Raw genomic sequence first — 23,389 nt, 5'->3', positions numbered from 1 at the left:
CACAAAAGGTCACATATTATATGGTTCTATATATATGTAATGTCCACAAATAGGTAAATTCATAGAGATAGAAAGTAGATTAATGGTTGCCAGGGGCTGGGGGAGGGGCAATGAGGAGTAAGGGCTTAATAGGTAGGGGTTTTTTTTTGCGGGAGTGATAAAAATATTCTGGAATTAGATAAGGATGATGGTGGCAAAACATTGCAAGTGTATTAATGTCATTATTGTACGTACACTCTATAATGGTTAAAATGGTTCCCCTTAGGAACAGATAAGTGACACAAATACCAAATTAAATCATTAATGATTCATTCATATGTTATGATTCATTAATACACAGTTATTCTTTAGCAGGGACCTATGAAAATTGGACATGGAGAAGGCAGTTTTAAGATGGAAAGGCAGAGGGAATTCCCTGGCAGTCCAGTGGTTAGGACTCTGCTCTTTCACTACCGAGGGCCTGGGTTCAATCCCTGGTCAGGGAACTAAGATCCTGCAAGTAGCATGGCGCAGCCAAACATAAAATAAAATAAAGTGAGGAGGCAGAGAACAGTGGGAAAAAGAACCTCCTTGTAGTCACCCACAGTGAGTGCATTTTGGCACCTAGATGGCAGGTTACCAAAGAAATGGATGGAAAAAGGAAGAGAGATTGGAGCAGAGGAAGACTTTGGTCTACTTCTCTGTATTCATAGTACAAGCCCCACCAGTGGCTTGGAGAAGATGGTGGGGAAACTACAAGACACTGACATGAACTGTAAACTACTGAGGAGTCCATCGCTGTCTTTTTCATTCATTATTGTATTTCCCAAGGACGGCACAATGCCAGCTACATGGTAGGTGCTCAATAAACTTCTTAAAGAAATAAATGGAAATTTCACGGTTTCCTAGTCATAATATTTGCTTGTAAAAAAACAGAAACTTTGTCAAATTAAGTAAGTTTAGTACGAGGATAAAAAGGAATTTCCCACAAACCAACTACAGAAAGTACAGCAAGGTCTCATGAGAACAGAAAAATTATCCATTCTTTTCCTCTACCTGGAGCCGTGTGGATCTCTCACCTTGACTCCTTTGTCCATATCTAACCTACTCTTCTCTTCCTCTTTATGGATTAGTTTCCTCTGCTAAGCTTTTAGTTTCTATTCTCCCAAAATTCTACCTGCTTGAGGCTTTGGGTAGCCATGTTGACCACCCTACATGCCTATAGCTCGGGTGACCAACACTGCCACCTGACTCAGTCTCTACCTAAATTTCAACTTCCAGGACAGAGACCCTAATTAGCTAAGCCTGATCCAGGTGTCTACATCAGAAAAGTGGCTGTGACCAGGCTGGAATCATGCAGTTCTTTGGGCTCCCTCTTCTAGGCTGTGAATAAGACAGGTTTTCTAAGATAGATCATTGTTTGCGGAGGAAATGGTGATGCTATGACTTGGGTAAGAACAGAGTTAAGGGAATTGCTTTCCACCCTCTGAAGCTTTGGGCTACAGTCCATGGTCCCATGAAAATGTATTTAGGATATAAAATGGCCATATAAATACCATGAGCACGATACTCCAATGATCCATCTGCTTTTCAAGCCACTAGTTCAAAAGACAGAGATCAAGCTATAAAGCTAATCACTTAGTCATGACACGTACTGTGTCATTCCCTACGCTTCTAATAATTAGCATCTCCTCTCTGCTTCCCATGGGCACTCTCAGACTATTAGGGTCCATAGTCAGCCAATGATCAAAATCAGAGTCCTTCCCTGACAGACAAGTGCAAATAGCAATCACCTTTCTTTTCTTTTTAATTGAAGTATAATTGACCTATAGCACTATGTTAGTTCCTGGTGAAAAACATAGAGATTTGGTATTTCTATACATGACAAAATGATCACCATGATAAGTCTAATTACTATCTGTCACCACACAAGTTATCATAATATTATTGATTATATTCCCCAAGCTGTGCATTCATCCCTGTGACTTGTTTTGTAACTGGAAGTTTGTACCTCTTAATCTCCCTCAACTATTTCACTCATCCCCTCACCCCCTCCCCTCTGGCAACCACCTGTTTGTTCTCGGTATCTATGAGTCTGTTTCTGTGGTATCACATTTGTCATTTGTTTTGTTTCTTAGATTCAAAGTGAATTCAAAGTGAATATAAGTGAAATCATATGGTATTTGTCTTTCTCTGACTTATTTCACTTAGCATAATACCCTCTAGATCCATCCATATTGTTGCAAATGGTAACATTTCTTTTTTTTTTTTTTGCAATCCCCTTTCTGAAATTTCCAGGACTCCAACCTTCTAGCAACAGGCATAGAAGCACATAGGAACCAATGTGTTAATTCGGATTAATCAGCTATGTTGAGGCAGGAAAGAAAACAGTAGCTTTCTGCAGAGTCCACTTGGGGCTGATGGTCCGGAAGGGTCTTCAGACTCTTCAAGGGTCCCCTAGTGGCCTGAGAGGACAAAGCTACCTCCCAAGCCCCATCCTGTTCTTGAGGAGCAGGTCACAATGGAAGATAATTTTTTTTTTTTTTTTTTTTACCATTTGCGCCACAGGCAAAAGTTTAACACATATCAAGTTACAAAGTTAGACCTAGAAAAAATAACCTATAGTATATTTTAATATTTGCTTGTACATATTGTTATAACAACAGTTGATCAAAATCCAAGCTGAATAGTTAAGAAAAACACTTGCATTTCCTTCATTCTGGTATTCTGCACTGTATTCTAATTAGTGTGACAAAAGAACCCTCAAAAGCCATCATGTGGACTAAATTTTTAATTTATTATTGAAAACCCCTAATGCCAAGTTTATATCATATTAGTTTCCAAAATGTCTATAATCTATTGCTTCCTGTCTAAAAACCCTAGTTAGTCTGGGATAGAGTTTGGTCCTGGAAAAAAAGATAAATTCCAGTTCTTGCCTCAAAATACTTTTTTTTAAAAAATTCTTTTTTAAATCTTTAAAGGTCCAGACTGTTGGTTAACTTGAGAGAGTGCCGGGGTTGATTGACAGTATCTGTCAGAGGCAATGAACTCCACTCCAATGTTGCCTTTATGCTGGTGTGTCAAGTTGTTCAACTGTGACCCCTCCATCTGTTCCAGCTAATCTGAAAGTCATTTAGACCGGCTTCCCCATTCATTTGAAACACAGCACATTCTCCTGTTAACACACATATGCAAAGTTGTCTGCTGTCAGCAACCTATGGGTTTTTTTTTGAAAAGTCTCACTTACAACATCTGTATAAACATTTACACAACAGAAAATCCATTTATTGCCTATTACTGCCTCCCTAACTTAATTTTTTCAGACATTTCTAAGTATAAGGTCATTCTGAATAGAGATTTAGTGGTTTACCTCCCCAAATTAATTTTTAAGCAGGAATGGTCACTTGACTTTGACATTTCCAGAAAAGCATTCTGGTTTATATGTTAAGAATTCCTGAGAATTCATGATCTTATTTTCAAGGATTCAGTTACAGTTGAAAATCTTTTTTTTTTTTTTTTTTAAGCAAGTTTAGGAGGAAGTAGTCAAGTTCATCAGATCTACTAAATTGGAATCCCTGGGGTGGGGCTCTGGGAATGTGTACATTCAAAAAGTCCTCCAAGCGATTTTGAGAATCAACCAGGTTCAGAAACAATTGGTCTGATTTACTTATACTTTACTAAGATGCCTGGTAATGCATGATTCTGCTTTCTTATTTGTATGATTCATACAATCCTAATAAATAAATTACTTAGCTAAAGGTAAAAAAACAAGTATAATAAAATAAACAGGAAAGCTTATTTGAGTGATTTACAAGGGTTTTTCCTTGCATTATGTGTAAACTGAAACTGCATTTGGATGTAACACAATAGGAATACTCATACTAAATGAATTAAGAACTCCTTTGGTCCAGAACTTTAAAAAAATTGCTTTGCTTTATTTTAACCTGGTTCCTTCTCTGTACTCTGTCCAGATTTACACTGTATTTCTCAGGTCTGGCCTCAACCCTGACATTGAATCTCTGTGTGACCTTGAGTGAGTTAACTTCTCCTGAGACTTAGTTTATATGAGGGAATCAGAGAAAATGATTTCTAAAGTCCCTTCGAGCTCTGACAGTGTCTGGGCACCCAAAACAAGTTCCAGACATCCTTTTCTCCTGATAAAATCACCTCCAGCCTAGAACGTTATCTCCAACCAGACACAATTAGGGGGCCACAAAGGTACAAATTTATCAGGGTATTTTAGAAAAGTATTTCTGAGGTTTAGGAGCTTAAGGGACTACCCTTTGTGAAATGTTCCTAGAATTTAAAATTTCAGCCCTAGCTCCAAAAGATTTTTTTCATTGATCTATTCACAAAATGTTGCCACTCTCTTTCTTGAGGTTATATCCAAACTTCAAAGGTTCTTTTCGTTACATTTGTTGTGTTTGTCCTTCCATATCCCCAGCTCCTCTTCATTTTTGTCTCTAACCCTCTTGGCGTGGTTGAAAGAACATATAAGACTTCCAATGAGTTATGTGATTTTGAACAAACCATTTAATCTTCTCAAGTTTTCGTTTTTTTTCCTCTGTAAGACAGAAATAATATCTGAGTACAAGAGAAAACAAGTCTTAAGTACAAAAGAAGATAAGTGAGAGATAAGCACTTTCTAAGCTGTAACTTGATCTACAGGTGTCATTATTATTATCTTTATTACAGTTATTACTACTGCTGCTGCGCAGAAGTTGGTCATCCTCTGCATCACTATTGTGAGTAAAGTACCATCTAATAAATTTGTTTTGGGACACCTATGGAGAAAAATGGAAGGGAGCTGCAAACACGTGTACCAAAAGCTCTTAAGTTTTTGGTATAATAATTTGACTTCTAAGAACATATCAAATTATATATCCTATTTTTGCATAAAGACGTTCATCAAAGCGTATCTGCAATAGCCCATATTAAAACCAATCCAATGTCCATGAGTAAATCATTATCTAGCCATCATTGAAATGCTACATAGCCATTCAAAATGGTGTGTTGGAAAAATATTTAATGACTTAGGAAATGCTCAAACTACGTCGTAAGGAGTAAAAATAAAGCACGACGCAAACTTGCATTTAAGTATATTGCAACTTTATGGCAAAATATATTATCTAAATATATAGTAAAGAAAAAAGACATTGAAGTATTTACAGTGACTGTCAACAACAGGGGTATAGATAATGTCTGTTTTCTATTTATATCTGTGTTTTGCAAATTTTCTTTTTAAAATGTTTTTTTTTTTTTTTTTTATTGCAGCACTCCCTTCCCAAATTTCAAATCACATATTCATTCATCCAGCAGAACATACTGAGAATCTCCTGTGCATCTTTACCCTCTGCTGGACATGGTGGAGACATGAAGGTGTGAAGCATGATCATAGGCTTCTAGGACCCTACAGTCTAGAAGGAAAAATTGTTCCTTATACAAAGCAAGGCAGTAATGACAAAAGGATCCTTAGAACAGTACAAATGAGCTGCCATAGAAGTTAAGAGAGGAAGTTTCTCTGAGGATGTAACAGATAAGCTGTTTATTAAATCCCACAAGAATTACTGTTGAGGTAATAAGCAGTTGGCAGAAATACTTTAATATGATTAGAGTTTGCACATGCTATACCTTCTCATCAGGAAATAGAAAGTATTTTAGTTTAGCTTTTATTTACTGGAATGCTCTTGTCAAATTAAGCCCCAGCCTGGTGAGCCCCATATTTGTCAAAAAAAAAAAAAAAAAAAATAGATAAAATTAAATGCATCAGCAATCCATTCTTAGGAGGTGAGATACCCAAGAAAGAATCTGAAGAGTCTTCAAATAGCACAAGGTCACCAAAATTATATGAGGGCACCAGGATTCTTCTAGCTATTCCCACTTGGTCCCCTAAACTCAGGAGTACAACTCCAAATGCAAATAGGCAGGTGTCAATGTGAAGAAGAAAAGAACACTTTCCATCTAGAGTCCAAAATTCTCTACTTAAGGGAGAAAATAAATATAGTCGGAGTCTATGATGCTGGACCCCACAGTAGAAATATAAATAAAACTGTCTACAGAGCTATCCCACCTTCCACTTTCAACGGCACCATTCTCTATTTGTGAATAGGTTAGAGTTAGAATATTCCATTTAGATGAGTACTTTATGTCTAAAGCATGATTGGTCACGAACTTCAACTGCTTACAGTGGCCAGGCAGGCCATATAGATGTGTGAACTGGACAGATATAAGACACTGATGCACTGATGTGGTGATGCCATGCTGAATTGGAGAGTACATGTCTCACCTAATAGCATACTATTTAAAATATAAAAAGCACCATCCCAACCCAATATTTCACATCTGCGAGCCAAATCTGCCTCTCTACCCTGTAGCCAGTTTGTGCCCTGCAGAGAATGGCCCCCAGAAAAGCGTATTCATCAGCCCATTATTCATGTTTCCAGATAAGGGTCGTTAGTTTCCCAACCACTTCTAGTTCCCGTTCCTGGAAATGATTCCTCCTCAGTGAGGAACCTAGAATAAAGAGAAGCTGAGAGATAGCCCTGTGTGACCAAAGAGTCAAACAGAGCACGAGCTTTAACAAGAGGAATGTAAATGGTGAGGGAAATCATAGTGAAGCCAGCAAGGAATTGAATCAGGAGTTACTGGTGCCCCCAGATCATGAGAGAAACACACCAGTGGTCCTCACTGGGGACCATTTTGCCCCCAGGGGCCAGTTGGCAATGTCTGGAGATATTTGGGCTGTCACAACCTTGGGTGGGAGTGGGGGGTGGCATGTCGCTGGCATCTAGCGGGTAGAAGTCAGGGATGCTGCTAAACATCCTACAGTGCATAAGGACAGTCCCCACAACAAAGAACGTCAACAGTGTGAGATACGAAGTGAGGGAGCTGTTTACATTGAGTGGTTAGGAAAGAGATCTTTGGAGATGACATCTGTGGTGAAATCTGATTGATCCAGAGGAACAGTCTTCCCCAGGAAGATCTGAGGGCAGAGTGGGCCAACCAGGGCAAATAGCAGGAGCAAAGGTACTAAGGTAGGAATGAGCATGGTGTAGTATCTTTCTCCACAACCTCACCAATACTTCTTATCTTTTGTCTTTTTGATAATAGTCATCCTAACAGGGGCAAGGTTTATGGTTTTGATTTGCATTTCCCTGATAATTAGTGATATTGAGCACCTTTTCACATACTTGTTGGGTATTTGCATATCTTCTTTGCAGAAATGTCTATTTAGGCTCTTTGCCCCTTTTTTCATTGAGCTGTTTGCTTTTTGCTATTGAGTCATATGAGTTCCTTATACATTTTGTATGTTAACCCCTTGCAAATATATTCTCCCATTCTGTACGTAGCCTTTTCATTTTGTTGACTGCTTCCTTTGCTGTACAGAAGCCTTTCAGTTTGATGTAGTTCTACCTGTTTATTTTTGCTTTTGTTGCCTAGGCTTTTGGTGTCATACTCAAAAACATCATTGCCAAGACTGATTTCAAGGAGCTTTTTCTTTGTTTTGTTCTAGCAGTTTTATGGTTTCAGGTTAATACATTTTATTTTAAGTCTTTAATCCATTTCAAGTTAATTTTTGTGTGTGGTGTAAGATGAGGGTCCAATTTCATTCTTTTGTTTATGGATTGTTAGGATGCAAGGATGATTCAACATATGCAAATCAACAAACGTGATACATCACATTAGCAGAATAAAGGATAAAAATCATGTGATCATCTCAACTGATGCAGAAAAAGCATTTGAAAAATTCACCACCTTTCCATGATGAAAACTCTCAACAAATTAGGTATAGAAGGAATGTTCCTCAACATAATAAAGGCCATATATGACAAATTCACAGCTAACATCATAATCAACAGTGAAAAGCTGAAAGCTCTTCTTTTCTTTTCTTTTCTTTTCTTTTTTTTAGCTTTTCTTCTAAGATCAGGAACAAGACAAGGGTATCCACTGTTTCACTTCCATTCAGCACAGCACTGGAATTTTGTAATGTATTTAAATGTTGAATCACCATGTTGTACACTTGAAACTAACATAGTATTGTATATCAACTACATTAAAAAAGAAAAAAAACCCCATAATACTGGAAGTTCTAGCTAGAGCAATTAGGCAAGAAAAAGAAATAAAAGCCATCCAAAATGGAAAGGAAGCAGTTAAATTATCTTTGTTTGACATGATCTTACATATAGAAATCCCTAAAGACTCCACTAAAAATTTGTTAGAACAAATAAATGAACTCAGTAAAGTTGCAGGATACAAAATGAACATATAAAAGTTAGTTGTGTTTCTATATACTAAGAACAAACTAACCAAAAAAGAAATTTTTAAAAATCCCACTTACAATTGCATCAAAAAAATAAAATATTTAGGAATTAATTTAACCAAGGAGGTAAAAGATCTGTACACTGAAAACTCTAAGACTTTGATGAAAGAAACTGAAGAAGACACAAATAAATGGAAAGATCCTGTATTCATGGATTAGAAGAATTAGCATTGTTAAAATGTCCATACTACCCAGAGTGACCTACAGATTCAATGCAATCCTTGTCAAAATTCCAATGGCATTTTTCACAGAAATGGAAAAAAAAATCCTGAAATCCATATGGAACCACAGAAGATCCCAAATAGCCAAAGCGATCTTGAGAAAGAAGAACAAAGCTAGAGGGATCATACTTCCTAATTTCAAACTATATTACAAAGCTAAAGTAATCAACCAGTAACGGGACTAGCACAAAAACAGACACAAAGACCATGGAACAGAATAGAGAGCCCAGAAATAAACCCATGCATAAATGGTCAACTAACATTTGACAAGGGCACCAAGAATACTCAATGGGGAAAGGACAGTCTCTTCGATAAATGGTGTTGGGAAAACTGGGGTATGGCCTTAAAGGCCAGGGAGGGGCTCTGTCTCAAGCTCACCACACCCATCTACTCACTCATACTTTGAATTCCTTAGCCTGAGCCAGAGTCTGATATTCCAGAATGAAAGAGTAGGCTTTATATTTATTATGTCTCTGAAAGGGTCAACACAGGTCTTTCATTCTCCCGCTGAGGAGCATGATAGACAAGTACACCTCTGCCAGCAAACACGGTTTGATGAGTTGGGGAAAGAAAGAGAAGACGGAGCTGCTAAAACTGCAACAAACATCCCAAATTGATACCTTTTCACCTGTTGCCCCAGAGCCAGCACAGTAAGGGCTCTGTCACTACTGGTAGAACTGGGCGGAACTGCATTGGGTTGGCTCGCAATAGGATAATTACATGTCCTAGGGTTCCTGGTACAGCCCTGGCTTATGCCTGTTGTCCTAGCACAATTATTCATAGCGTCCCCTTTCACTCTCACAAGTGTCCCAGGGTGGATAATACATTATGTGCTCAGAAGCTCTAGGGTCCATTGGACATAGGAGCAGGGCAGCCCCAGGGAACGTTAAGGGTGGTACCTGGATGAATTTCAGCCTCTCTCCGCCTAGACTCTGCCTAGGGGGCAATGAGCCAGCCAGAACAACAGAGGAGCAGTCAGCCAGGCAGAGGAAAGATTCTACTCACTATTTGCCACCAGGTCCCCAGTACAGCCATAGGGGATATTTATGGCTTTGTCTTTCATTCATTCCCACACCTTCTGGGAAAGCTCCCTGAGTGTGCTTAGGAAACCCCACTCCCCTCACTATTAAGCCAGGGGGCCTCAGAGACAAACGGGGGACCCAGGCTGGTCAATCACAGCATTTCAAATCCTTGGTCACAGGGGTTGGTTCAGGGAGAGACATGTGACCTAAGCCTGGCCATTTAGAGTTCAACCCTGGATTGCCCATGTCAGAAAACCTGTCTCTGCTACAGGATACCTGACAACCTTGAAAATCAATTCCAGGATATTTTGGAAACTGGCTGAACTGCTGAGAAGTTAAGGGAAAGCCTGGTGCCCTTGGCAACTATCTTTCCCCTATGAGAGGAAAGTCTACCTAAGAATGGAACTGACACAGAGGAAAGGCAGAACAGATAGAGCACTGAAGAGAAAAAGATAAATCCTAAGGACAGTGTTTATTATTTTTTTTTTTTGGCCGCCGCTATGTGGCTTGCAGGGAAGTTCCCCGACCAGGGATTGAACCCACACCCTCGGCAGTGAAAGCGTGGAATCCTAACCACTGGGACCACCAGGGAATTCCCCTAAGGACATTGTTTAAATCCCTGTATCCAATGAGGTCCAAAGCCAGTATTTCCCTAAGTTTTTAAGTTAGGGGTGTTAAACTACTAATTTCCTTTTTTTTTTAATTTAGTTTAAGTTGGATTTCTATCCCTTGAAAAATAACGAGAACATATTTGCGTAACTGAAGGCAGATCTCGTGTCCCCCAGGGACAGTCCTCCTCATATGCCATGGGTCCAGATCTCTACCACAGTGCTCCTACTCCTTTGGGGGTCTCCCAGAATACATTCCCACCCTACACTTATAAGCATTACCATAACAGCCAGAAGGTATTAAGCATTTACTATTAGCCAGGCAACATGCTAAGCTCTTTACAGGCCTCATCTCATTTAATCCTCACAACAACTCTCTGGGATGGGTACTATTATTATCTCCATTTTACAGATGAGAAAACTGAGGCTTTGAAGATTAAATAACTTCTTAGGGTGATGTAGATATTAAGTGATAGGTCTGCACTCATATCTTGATCTAATTGAATTCATCGCTATTCACTACTACATAATACTGCTTTTATGGCCTGGGACACAGGGTCTTACATTACATATAGGAACTTGGGTAATAACTCTACACCATATTGCATTTGTACAGATGGCTAACAACACCAATACAATATCTGTGAGAAAATACATTTCTGTTGTTTTAAGCCACCATATTTGCAGTAGTTTGTTTCAGCAGCCACAGGAAACTAATGCAACTGCTGAGTCGTTTTGGATCCTAATTCCGTAAACCAATGAATAAATTATATCTCCCAACCTTAAGCCTCCAGCAATGTAAAAGATATGCCCTGATCTTGATCATGCCCTCTAAATATATACTCATGTAACTGCTAAAATGTAGATCAGACACAGGACCATCTATTTTATTGTCAGAATGGGACTCTGGTTTCAAAATAGGAGTTACCAGACAAAAGGGGCTTCTTGGTTTAGTAAAGAAGTTTGGGAAATACTGGATTGAAAACATTTGTAAAAGTTTCTCTACTACAGGACTTCTCAGAGCCTTTAATATGCTGATGGACATTGTGAATCTCCAAGGAGGGATGTGATCTTCAGTGTTCACCAAGCTTATTTGATTATAATCATCCCGCCCCTGGGAAAGCACTTATAAGGACAAGTGTTACAAAGACCACAGTTAGGAGAAAAATAGATCTGGCCCAACCAACTCACTGTACTGATAACACAAGTTCAGAGCAGTTGCTCTGCCACAATCCCACTGCTGGTGGGGGCACATTCAGGGTTATAACCCAGGCCTCCTAATATTTTGTCTGGTGTTCCTTCTACTGAACATGTTGAACATCTAAAAAAGGAAGCACTGAATGTCATCTTTAAAGTGAAGGGAGGAGGGTTCTCTAAAGACAACTTCATTGAAAGGAAACATTTTCTGCAGTGAGTTAACAGCTTATAGAATGCAGCAATGAGATATGAGGAAAGGTGGATTTTTCCTACCTTTTGTTATTGGCATTGACCCTGAAGGCCCTTAGTCCTCCCCCAGAAGCTTAAGGGGCTTAGATCAAGGGCAGATTTTGAAATTGAATGTATTCAGATTAAGCAAAACCTTCAGTGAGAGGATTTACTCCCCACAAGCTGTTGCCAAGTTGGGGCTGTCTGGGCCAGGCCCATTTTCCTGAGCGGCAATCGACTGGTTCCCTAGTTGCTGGCAGCACCCAGGCGGCCAGTTTCCTGGGACATTACACATTCAGAGCTTTATCAGCCTCCTGGATCCTTCTCTATTTCTCCAGTATTTTTAGACAGGTTTTGGGTAGGCTGCAAATTTTCTAACAATTATCCAAGGAGATGATCCTGGGGAAAGTACCCAGAGATTCAGAGTCTAGAAAAATTCTCCTGTCTAACCAGTTAGCATTTGACAAATCACAATGCGATTGTCCCTGGCAAGGAGGATATTTTGCCATGATAATCATCTAGAAGACAAAAGGCAGCTGGGAGCCCAGGATTATAAGTAGTTGTTTATTTGGGGATTTTTCTTTTAATACCATATTCCCCTGGTTTGCTGGATGCTACTTTTATTCCTCAAGTCTGAAAAATTACCACTCATTTTGAGAGTCCTGAATGTGGCAGACATAATAGTTGCTGAGTGGATTTTCTACTTCCGGGGATGTAACATTATCCACCTTCTATTTCATACGTGCTCTGCCTTTAAGACTGAACTTCTCTAAGCATTTAGAAGGCCTCAAGTTTTTCTCTTTTGTGTCCATATTTTTAAAATAGCTTCTATTGCTTTTTTTTTCCTTATAAAAATAATACACATTTGTTTTAGAAATGTTGGAAGCATGAGAAAAGCATAAGAAAAGAAAAGAAATCTTCTGTGTTCTCACCACTGAGAGATAAAGGTTATTAACATTTTTGGCTCTAAGTCCTTTTAGAGTCATTTTAAAATACCTTAACAGGATGCTGGTGAGCGTAAAGTTTGAGGTTAGTCCCTCTAATCCCCACAGGATGGAAGGCAGCCTCTGTGGTTCAGCCCTGCATCAAGCACAAAGAGAATCACCTATCACTTACTGAGCTACCATTTCAAAAAAATCATAGTTTGTCACACTGGATGGGGTCTGAGAACCCCACTGAATAGGTGAGAAAACTGAGCACCAGAGAGTAACTAACTTCCCCATAACGCCTGGCATCTCAGAGGTAGAGCAGGGACCAAGAAAATCTTCTGATTCTCATTTTAGTGTTTTTTTTCTCACTATACCAGCTGTGTCACTAGAGAAAGAATTATAATTATAAAATTCAATTTGTGTAAGAACATTTAGCTATGCCAAAACTCAAAGCATGAGGAATTTTTATATACTAATTATTTGGCATTATGGAGAGAGAAATAATCTCCACATAAATAGTAATTTCCAAAGTACTAAAGGTCAGCTTTTTAAGCACAAAGACTTGTATCTTAATATCAAATATTAGCCAATTCCAGTGGAAATTATTCTACATATGCCTTTTTAAAGACAGGCACATTCACATTCATGACAGCAATATATGGGAAAATGAATGCCTGCACATGGGCAAAATTGAAACATGACTCTGGGGGCTATACATAAAGATGACAGTTACTGAGTTCCTTTTTCTATAAAGTTAAGTGCCTCATAAACACTGGCTATAGGCCTCAGATTAAATAAATAAATAAAAAGACAGGCACATTTAACAACACAATCTTTTCTTGATTACTCAAAGTCATGATTATGAGCATCAGTTTTTATTCTAGGCTATGGCACAGTGCGACCTTCTGGGATTGGTAAACTGTAAAACCCTGAATGGCTCCAGACTGCTAAGCTTTCATAGTGTTATGTTTGCTTTATATGGATTTTCTGTCTCCCCCTTCACAATCAAGCTGTCAGCTATTATTTCTTGCTGCTCCCAGTATGTCCGAGATCCTCTCCTCATTTGTTCCCCATCTGCTATGCTGCTTCTAATCTTTTATGAGCTGGAGAAGCGGATATCCATGTGTGTTAGAAGTATTTGTAACATACGAGTAATTAGGCTCTGAGTGAGTATTGAGGGGCTCTCTTAGTCATAAAGTTAGTGAGCAGACTTAGGGACACATTTTTATTGCTCAGAAGCCTTCTTAAGTTTGTTTTCTCATAAGACTGGCAAATAAATAACATCCAGATAAATGATACAGTACAGTACTTTAAAAATAAATATAAACATGATGAAGAATTCAGAAATCTTTTGCTGATTTTATGCACATCATTCTGTCCTTGGGAAGAGATCCAAACCTCCTAGCAACATAGTGCATCCTGAGTTCTTACTTCTGTCATTTCTTTTAAATTTCTAAAATTGACTTTGCAACATAAAATTGGTCTTTTCTAATGCTAATGGAAACACAGCCGAGGCATCACTCATGGGGGCCTGGCAAGTACAGAGGACAGGCTTCACTATGGGGGCTGTTTCCCAACCCCTCTCCCACTGCCTGACTCCCCTCCACCCCCAGCAACTATCCTCCTCTCAAGTACAAAAGTTGCCAACGTTTTCACTTCTTCACTTGTTGCTTGCGTATTTTGGAAAAGATTAAAACGGCTTTCCTTTAATTCAAACTTTAAAATTCCTTTAAATGATCAGTAAGACTGATTTTCCTACTGTCTCCCAGTATTTTCTCCCAGATTTAAAATTTCTAAAAATTTTATTGCCAAGAATAAACTAGTAACTGAGATGGACTAGTAGGAAACTAATGTCCCAGCTCACATGATGCTGAAATCATTTTGAAAGCTACCATTAGAAATGGTGCTGCAGGAATGGCACAGGCTGTAAAAGCCAAGCTATTTGCAAAATTATGCCAAGAGGAGGAATGACTCAATGCAAGCACCTGCTGCGGAGTGATTATCAAATTATTCACAGAGTAACTATGATCCTGCAAGTTGACTCTCCTTCCCCTCCGGCCCCCCCATTCCATGGTCGTTTGTATTTACCAGTAAACACCCACAAACCCACTGCACTCTGCTAAACCAAAAGGCCAAATTAAACGACTCACACTGGAATTAATGAGGGGCTGTAATAAGAACAGCCCAGCCACATCTGAAGGAGACATGAACCATTTGCAAAGGACTTCCACACACAGGATCTCACAGCTGGGAATAACTGCCCACTAAGGTGGTTTCCAGGGAAAGGTGCCACCGATGGGTTTTCCCAAAGAAAGTGCAAAACTTTAAAATAAAAACCGAAGTTAAAATATACCCTAACCATCCCTTCTACTTCATCCTGCCCCCCTCCACCACCACTTTTCTTTCCAGCTGTCAGTTTTTAAAGTGTATGTTTTAATTTTCCATGGTTGACCACAACCAAAGCTTTTTTAAAGGAGCATGGGATTCTATTCTTCTCTAAAATCTATATGCAGCCATGGATTACCACAGCTGGCCCTGGTAACATGTGCAAAGTCTAACTTACTATCTGAGACTATTTCTAAGGCTATTGTGAGTGACATTAGGCCTGTTTCTGGCAAGAAATCCTCTAGTTGTAATGTATACCATCTTAAATGGTCTTTTTGTGATCAGGGTCTCTCTCTTACACAAATGCAGGGCGTATTTTCCCCGATGGGTGTCCCAAGGAAAGCTTGGGAAGAAATCATCATTATCAAGGCGGTTCACACAGACACACAGACTTGCTTGTTACCGTATTTAAAGAAGTGGCCACAAAGAAATAGTCATTGCATTTACAATAGGAGAAACCTAGTATGCATTTCCAAGGAATCACATTTTGGGGAGAATTACAGAATAATTACACATATGCTTAGATCACGAGCATTCAATGAAGCGGACAGTATTTTGAGGATTTAAGATGTTGGCGTTTTGGTCGTCTCTAAGAAACCGGGATAATTCAGACATTCAAATGCAAAACCACACCATTTGGAGAGTGTAATGCGGTCTGTTCTGGTCACTGTTACAAATTCGGAAAGGATTCCTTGGCTGCAGACATTAGAGGCACTTAATACTTAAATCTGTTTCCAAATGTAAAGCATAGAACAAAAGTGCTGGGCATTAATGAAACGTATCCTAACACTGGTGTGCTGACACATTTCATTAAAGTGTCACTTTGGGAGAGTAAAAAATAATGACAACAGCTTTGCTGTGTGCAACTTGATAAGGTCCTCAGATGAAATATCATTAACTAATAACACATTAAACATCCATTTTAACACTATCAGGGTTTTCAGATCAGGCTGGAATTAATTTCATGCCTAGGATGTTGTCTATAACCAATTACTATAAATGAATCTCTTTTGTAGGTCTAAATACTGATTGTTTATTCATATTAGTTGTATTCAAACTGCCAGGAAATCAAGTATTCTTGGAAGTTGTTGCAATGATCTTAAGAGAAAGATCTTAAGACATCAAATATCTTGTTTACTTGTAAATTAGTTATTTCCTGAAGGAATGTATTGTAAGTGTTTTTTAAAATACACACCTTTATCATTTTTGTTGGGTCACTGGCAAAATACTTTTCTACTGCACTGTAAAATTTAAAGTGGTCTTCTAAGCTCAAAAGTGTTTTTCTTTTTTTAATTAAAACAAATTGGATAAAAAATAAGAATTCAACAAATGTAGACCAAAACCTCAGCAGTTTATGAATTTGAAAAGATTTCCAATCTAATGTTCCAATTTAAAGCTAAGTAGTTTTTTATTTAGGAAAATTTTCCATGTGTAAATACATGCAATTTGTATTTTCAGTAAATTTTCAAAACGTCTTCTTTGAAGATCCTGTGTTCAAAATATCAGAATAACAAGAACTTTGCAACTCTGGTAGCCACCGGGAACTCTTAACCGGGCAGATTTAGATAGGCTGTTTTCCAACATTTATAGATTTGTTTGATTTTATGCAGAGGAGTCATTCTATAAAACCTAGGGAGGCAGGAAATTCTCCCAAGCGGGGCCTATGCAGCCAAGAATTGAGTTACAAAGTAACACAAAACAAAAGAGATGAAATAGAGAAATTAGTCCAGAGCAAAACAAGAGAAGTGTGCGAGAAACTTGGAGCTGGCAATCTTGTAAAGTGAAAGGTTAATCACAAGATTTAAAATCTAATCTTGCTCTCAAAGGCAGTTCATGTAATTGCATACATTGTAAAGGGACATGAGAACAGTGGGAACAGAAATAAAAAACTTAAACAAGTGAGCTTGATATAAACTGTAAATTTAATATGGAGAAAAGTAAAAACTTAGCAAAAACAGGCACAGACCTCAGGAAGGGGTCAGCTGGGGAACTAAGACAATAGAAATGGCTACAAATAACTACTTCTAAAGAAAAGACAACCTTTAATTTTGGATAGATACATATTCTAATGGGATACTCCCTAAAGACCCTTTAGATTAAATTCCATTCATCTCTGTTGCCTAGCAAATATTTATAGGGGGCCTATCATGTGCTGATATTGTGGGAACACAAAGATAAATCAGACACAAGAAGAAGAGAGTCATAGCTCCCTGGAGCACAAAGCAGAAAGTATTAAGTGAGAGTTGAGAGGTGGAAGAAATTACTCCAAAAAAGGGCTGGCATTTAAATTCTGCCAGGAGGAACGAGCAGGACTCGGCCAGATGCAGGTGGGGATGGGAGGGCACGAGCAGAGATAGGAAAGCCTGGAGTACGTGCAGAAGGCAGAGACAAGTTCAGGTTGACTGGCAGTGCAGCCGACCGACATAGGAGCAGCGTGGGCTGGACATCATGGGATCTGGAGGAATCTGATTGATTTCTATGGGAAGTGGGAAAACACTGGAGTTTCTGGATTCCAGGAACAGTCTGATGTAAGGGTACTGGAGAAGGTTAATCTGTGTGGGGCAGCCTAGAAGAGAAAGAAGAAAACATAATCTCAGCAGAATATATTTCAGGACAGCAAAACCGTAGAGATCTGTGTTCTTGGGCCAGAAAGTACTGAATGCATATTTATGAGTTATGTGTCTCTAAATTTCAAGACTGTCACTTCTTTTTTTTTTTTTTTAAATAAATTTATTTATTTTATTTTATTTATTTTTGGCTGAGTCGGGTCTTCGTTGCTGTGTGCAGGCTTTCTCTAGTTGCGGCGAGCGGGGGCTACTCTTCGTTGCGGTGCGTGGGCTTCTCATCGCGGTGGCTTCTCTTGTTGCGGAGCACGGGCTCTAGGCGCACGGGCTCAGTAGTTGTGGCGCATGGACTTAGTTGCTCCACAGCATGTGGGATCTTCCCGGACCAGGGCTCGAACCCGTGTCCCCTGCATTGGCAGGCGGTTTCTTAACCACTGTACCACCAGGGAAGCCCAAGACTGTCACTTCTTGCTAATTTGGAAAAGCAATGAGAGGTGCCACTGAGGAACATGTAATTTTTCAAGGAACCGTGGAAGACCCAGTGGGTGTTAGACCAATTTCCCCAGTTTTTCCAGTGAGATCTCTGGGTGTGTGTTGAATGCCAGGGACTGAATGGATAAAAAAAAAAAACACGTCAAGGGTGTATGTAATTCCCTATCACAGAAGGAACCTGGATACACCTCAGGCCCAACCATGACATACAACTACCTCATGAGCAGCCCGTGTCCAGGAACGTGCTAACCAGGATAAAAATTGTTTCTGCATCAACATCAGGAAGGGGAAGCAGACACACACAGTTTGAGGCCCTTGGCAATAAGTGCATCGTGTTAGGGCTTGGGGCATCATTTACTGAAGAGGATAATGTACCGGTGAGTAGAACATTTTGCAGGTTTGTTTTCATAGGGACATTTCTTTACCTGTCATATTTGTATAGCATTTTATATTTTTCAAGATCCTTTTAAATAGATTATTTTATTTCCCCCAATAACCCCATTATTCTTGTTTTACAGAAAGACTTACAAAGCCCCATCAGGCTGTGCGGCTGTGCTTCAGATCTCACAGCCACTTGGGAGAGGGGTAAGCACCCAGAACCCAGCTCTCTGGATTTCTCCTCCACTTCTTCACCTGGCCTCTTCCTACTTATCATCAGCAAATATTTATCAAGCATCTCTTCTGTAGAAGGCATACTTCTAAGTGTGAGGAAAGCCTCAAGTTTTCCTGGAAGTGTTAACACAAAAATCCTAGAAAGGTTTTTGGTACTGAATAAAAACCTAGCTCATCTTCCCTGCATAGCGCCCTCTGGTGGCAGTAAGATATAAGTTATGAGGTAGGAAGTCCTGAGTTTTTAGGATTCAAGATGACTTGAGGTTTTTTTTTTTAATATATTTATTTATTTTTGGCTGTGTTGGGTCTTCGTTGCTGCGCGCGGGTTTTCTCTGATTGTGGCGAGCGGGGGCTACTCTTCGATTTGCGGTGCATGGGCTTCTCATTGCAGTGGCTTCTCCGGCTGCGGAGCACGGGCTCCAGGCGTGCGGGCTTCAGTAGCCTTGGCTCTCGGGCTCTAGAGCGCAGGCTCAGTAGCTGTGGCACACGGGCTTAGTTGCTCTGTAGCATGTGGGATCTTCCCAGACCAGGGATTGAACCCATGTCCCCTGCATCGGCAGGCAGATTCTTAACCACTGCGCCACCAGGAAAGTCCCTCAAAAGTCTTTACAGAATAAATCTGATCTTCCAGAAAATTAACTGCCCAATAAAATTCAGCATGCTTTAATGGGAGATCACAAAATCCAGACTCTCAAAGATTTAGAACCTACAATGTCCAGAATATAACTTAAAAATTAGTAGCCTATGAAAAGTCAGGAAAATATGACCTGTGGAAAACTAAATCATTAGAATAGACCAAAAATAAGAGAAACAATAAGTTGAAAAAAAAGACTTGAAAAACTTATTATAAATATGTTCACAGATTTATAAAAACAAACACAATGAGGAGACAGATGGAAACTATAAAAATGAAATAAAGGGAACCTCTAGATCTTAAAAATACAACTTCTAAAATGAAAAATTCACTGGATGGACTTAATAGAAGATTAGATATCGCAGAAGAAAATATTAGTGAATTTAGCATGGCATCATAAGTTATCTAAACTAAAGCAACAGAGAAAATAGGCTTAGAAATATAACAGTGCCTCAATGAACTGTGGAAATACATCAAGTGGTAATTGGGTTCCCAGAAGGAAAGGAGATGGAGTGTCTGGAGAGGATAAAATCTGATGAATTATGGCTGCAAATTTTCCAGATTTAATGAAAAACATCAATCTACAGATCCATAAATCACAATGAATTCCAAGAAGAATAAACATAAAAACACACATCAAGGCACATCTTAATTAAATTGCTGAAAACCAATCATAAAGAGACTATCTTAAAAGCAGTCAGAAAGGAAAAAAAAGACAACACATATAGTAGAATGAAGATAAGGATTATCACTGATTTCTCAAGCCAAACAATAATGGAATGGCATTTTTTCAATGCTGAAAGGTAAGAAAAAATGACTCTGTATTATTAATATCACATATAAAGGCATCAAAAAATATGAAATACCTAGTGATAAGTTTAACAAAATATAGTTAGGAACAGTATAGTAAAAATAAACAAAAAAATAGTACTGGTAGAAATTAAAGAAGACCCAAATGTTCATGGATTGGAAGGTTCAATATTACCAAAATGTTTATTTTCCATAAATTGATCTATATAATTCAAAGCAATCTAAATGAAAATCCTTAAGATGAAGCTGTGATTTCTAATTCTTCACTTTCACTGATGGATTCTTCATAATCTGTAACATTTGCCCAAAGAGAGGTTGGCGTACTTTCTGCTTTGAGGCATCCTGTGCCTTTCTCAGTTTGTCAGGCTGGTTTTGTGATATTGCAGTCACCATGGGAAATACCTCAGGGTGAAGAGTTTGCTGGTTTGGAACCTTGTGCCTTAAAAGTACAGGGAGAGGATCATCAAAGAGATCATTGTTTTCCTCCTGAGTCTAGGTGGATTGTTCTAGCTCTCTTCAATTTTCCAAGTGGTTTATACTTTGGCTCCATACTTTGGGGAAGACCAGCATGAAGGCTTGAAGATTTCTTTAACTTTATCCATAGTTGTGCCTTCTGGAATGGCATTTGGATAAGCATCCATGTGAGCAGCTCTTTGCAGGAAACTGCCCTCAGCAGGAAGCCCCTTTGCTCCTCCGTCACTTTAGCAAAGCTACATTGTAACTAACTTTTCTTTTTTTTTTATAGCGCACCTTGTCTCTGCTACACTATACAACTAAAAACCTTGTAAAGAATGCATGGGACATCATCTGAGGACTCTGAAAAGGAAATCATAGCAGGCTGATTGGAAAAAGAAGAAGAGAAAGAAAAAGAGGAAGAAGAAGGAGGAGAAAGAAAGAAAAGAAAAGAAAAGAAAAGAAAAGAAAAGAAAAGAAAAGAAAAGAAAAAAGAAAGAAAGAAAGAAAGAAAGAAAGAAAGAAAGAAAGAAAGAGAGAGAGAAAGAAAGAAAGAGAAAGAAAGAAAGGGAGGGAGGGAGAGAGAGAGGGAGGGAGGGCGAGAGAGACAAAGAGAGAAGGAGAGAGAGAGAGAAAGAAAGAAAGGAAGGAAGGAAGAAAGGGAAAGAAAGAGAGAAAGAGAAAGAAAGAAAGAAAGAAAAAGAATAAAACTCAAAACAAGACCAATTCAGCAGTGAATTATTGGGATTTTTTTTTTCCCACCAGTATCTCCAGCCTGGACCCAGAGGCATGCAAAAATCCAGAATTAGGCACCGGTGCAGACAGTAGGAGCTCCAAGAGATCTCTCATTTTAATCTAAGAAATGAGAAAGGGTGCACCTAGGGGGTCCAAGAAGAGACTCTTGTAACTAACTTTTAAAACAGGCACCCCCAAGATCTGCTCATCTCCGGCCCAAATACACCTTTCAAATCTTTTGATCACATAATACCTTGCCTAACCTGTTGGTTCTTCCCTTAGATCAAAGAAGTAGAGATGAAGAATAAGTAATAAACTGAAGACCAGGTCTTTTTCCTAGTAGCTTCCCCTTCAGTAATCTCACAAACCGTGTGAACAAGATAGCATCTAAAGAAAGATCACAAGGCGTCGACAAGCCTGCACACAGTGGGAGATGGCTACGAGTTTGATCCCCCATCTCAATGATTAATTGAGATTACTTCCCCTTTAAAAACTTTCATGGCTGAGCAAAATCTTTGGAGTTGGTTTTTTGGGGGGACATGAGTTCACCTTTTCCCCAGATTGCTGGCATTCTGATTAAAAGCAATTTTCCTTTCTACCAACAACTGCCTCTCGGGTACTGACTTTTGAGTGGTGAGCAGCCGGACCTGAGTTTGGTAACATTCACTGGACAGATGTGGCTCAAAATATCTTTAATCTCACTGTAGGAGGAGTTAAAAAAAAAAAAAAGTGAGCTCTGTACAAACTCTCTCCAATCCTCACAATGACATTGTTTTTTCTGGTTCTTTCTCCAAACCACATAGTGGATGGCTTAATGCTGACTGTATGAAGTGGAATTCTATTTTTGGAAGTAATTCTGCAGCATAACTTATTCCACTGAAAATATTCTTCTGCTTTTGGATGCCGACATGTGTGGATCTGAGTGCTACCGTCTGTTGTAAGATGATGAAGAATGTCAGATGTTTCTAAATGTCTCGTTTATCCACAAGAACCTGGACTCCTAACTCCTCACTAAGGCTGATTAATACTCCTACCCGTAAGCTGCTTAGCAGTTCAGCCACACATCATGGTACAGATTCTGAACGATCCAGCTTCAAACCAGCTCGGATATTTCACTCAGACACTCCACCCAACTAGGAATTTAATAATATTTTGGATTGCAGAAAGTAGTATATAAGTACACACTCTAAGATGTCTTGCAGTCTGCCCCCAGAATGCAAGCTTCTAGCAGCTTCTCCCTTTGCGAGTCTGAAGTCTCCCATGTACAAGACAGTTCTGTTATTGCCCTGAAATAAAAATGTAATTGATCCTGGGCAATGACCAGCTGGTAAGAGAGTCACAACAATCTCTCCCTTCTCTCTTGATGCTTCATTGACTAAAGATATCTGGGTAGGAGTTTCAATTTCAGTTGATATAATTCGTTTCTCCCAAAATCTTTAGTTAACAACAACTAGTTGACAACTCTTTAGTAACAGTGAACAGTATAAGTAAACCTTCAAGCTGGTGGAAATCCTGGTCCTGCCATTTACTGGCTGTGTGACCTTGGGCAACTAATTTAACCTCTCTAGTTCTTCAGTTTCCTCATCTGTACTCCAACCTTCTTTTCAAATAGGGCCTCTTAATCCTTTCATGTGATCCTTATGGCAGAGGGACAGGAAAAAGGTGTGGGCCCTCAGGTTCTCCCTGTCCAAGAAGTCAGTGGAGATTGTTGGATACTCGGCCATTTGCCCCTTGAAGGAGCTCACACCACCAGCCAACCCCAGTGAACTGGTGACCCAGCCGGGTGTGGAAGCCCAAGCCACCGCTGACTGCACCACCACATCTGGGAACCTGCCCAAAGATTTCTTAAACATGATAGAAAAGCACTAGCAATAAGAGAAAAATATTGACTAACTGAATTTTATCAAAATTAAAAACTTTGATTTTCAAGAAACACTGTTAAGAGAAAGGTCAAGCCTCATACAAAGAGGAAAAAAATATTCACAATACATACACCTGACAAAAGACTTATTTCCAGAATAAATACAAAGAACACTTGCAACTCAGTAAGAAGACAGTAACCCATTTTTAAAATTGCCGGGCTTCCCTGGTGGTGCAGTGGTTAAGAATCCGCCTGCCAATGCAGGGGACACGGGTTCGAGCCCTGGTCCAGGAAGATCCCACATGCCGCTGAGCAACTAAGCCTGTGCGCCACAACTAC

At 39.3% G+C, this 23,389-nt stretch overlaps 1 pseudogene; it reads right to left on the bottom strand.

Annotated features, from left to right (window-relative positions):
• Positions 1-20,236: 20,236 nt before the first annotated feature.
• On the bottom strand, positions 20,237-22,561 carry LOC137772235 (protein artemis pseudogene; annotated as a pseudogene).
• Positions 22,562-23,389: the final 828 nt, after the last annotated feature.

Source organism: Eschrichtius robustus, chromosome 11 (genome assembly GCF_028021215.1).
Source record: "Eschrichtius robustus isolate mEscRob2 chromosome 11, mEscRob2.pri, whole genome shotgun sequence".
NCBI lineage: Eukaryota > Metazoa > Chordata > Mammalia > Artiodactyla > Eschrichtiidae > Eschrichtius > Eschrichtius robustus.
The sequence above is the reverse complement of the archived record's forward strand: the minus strand, read 5'-3'. Positions and strand labels throughout refer to the sequence as shown.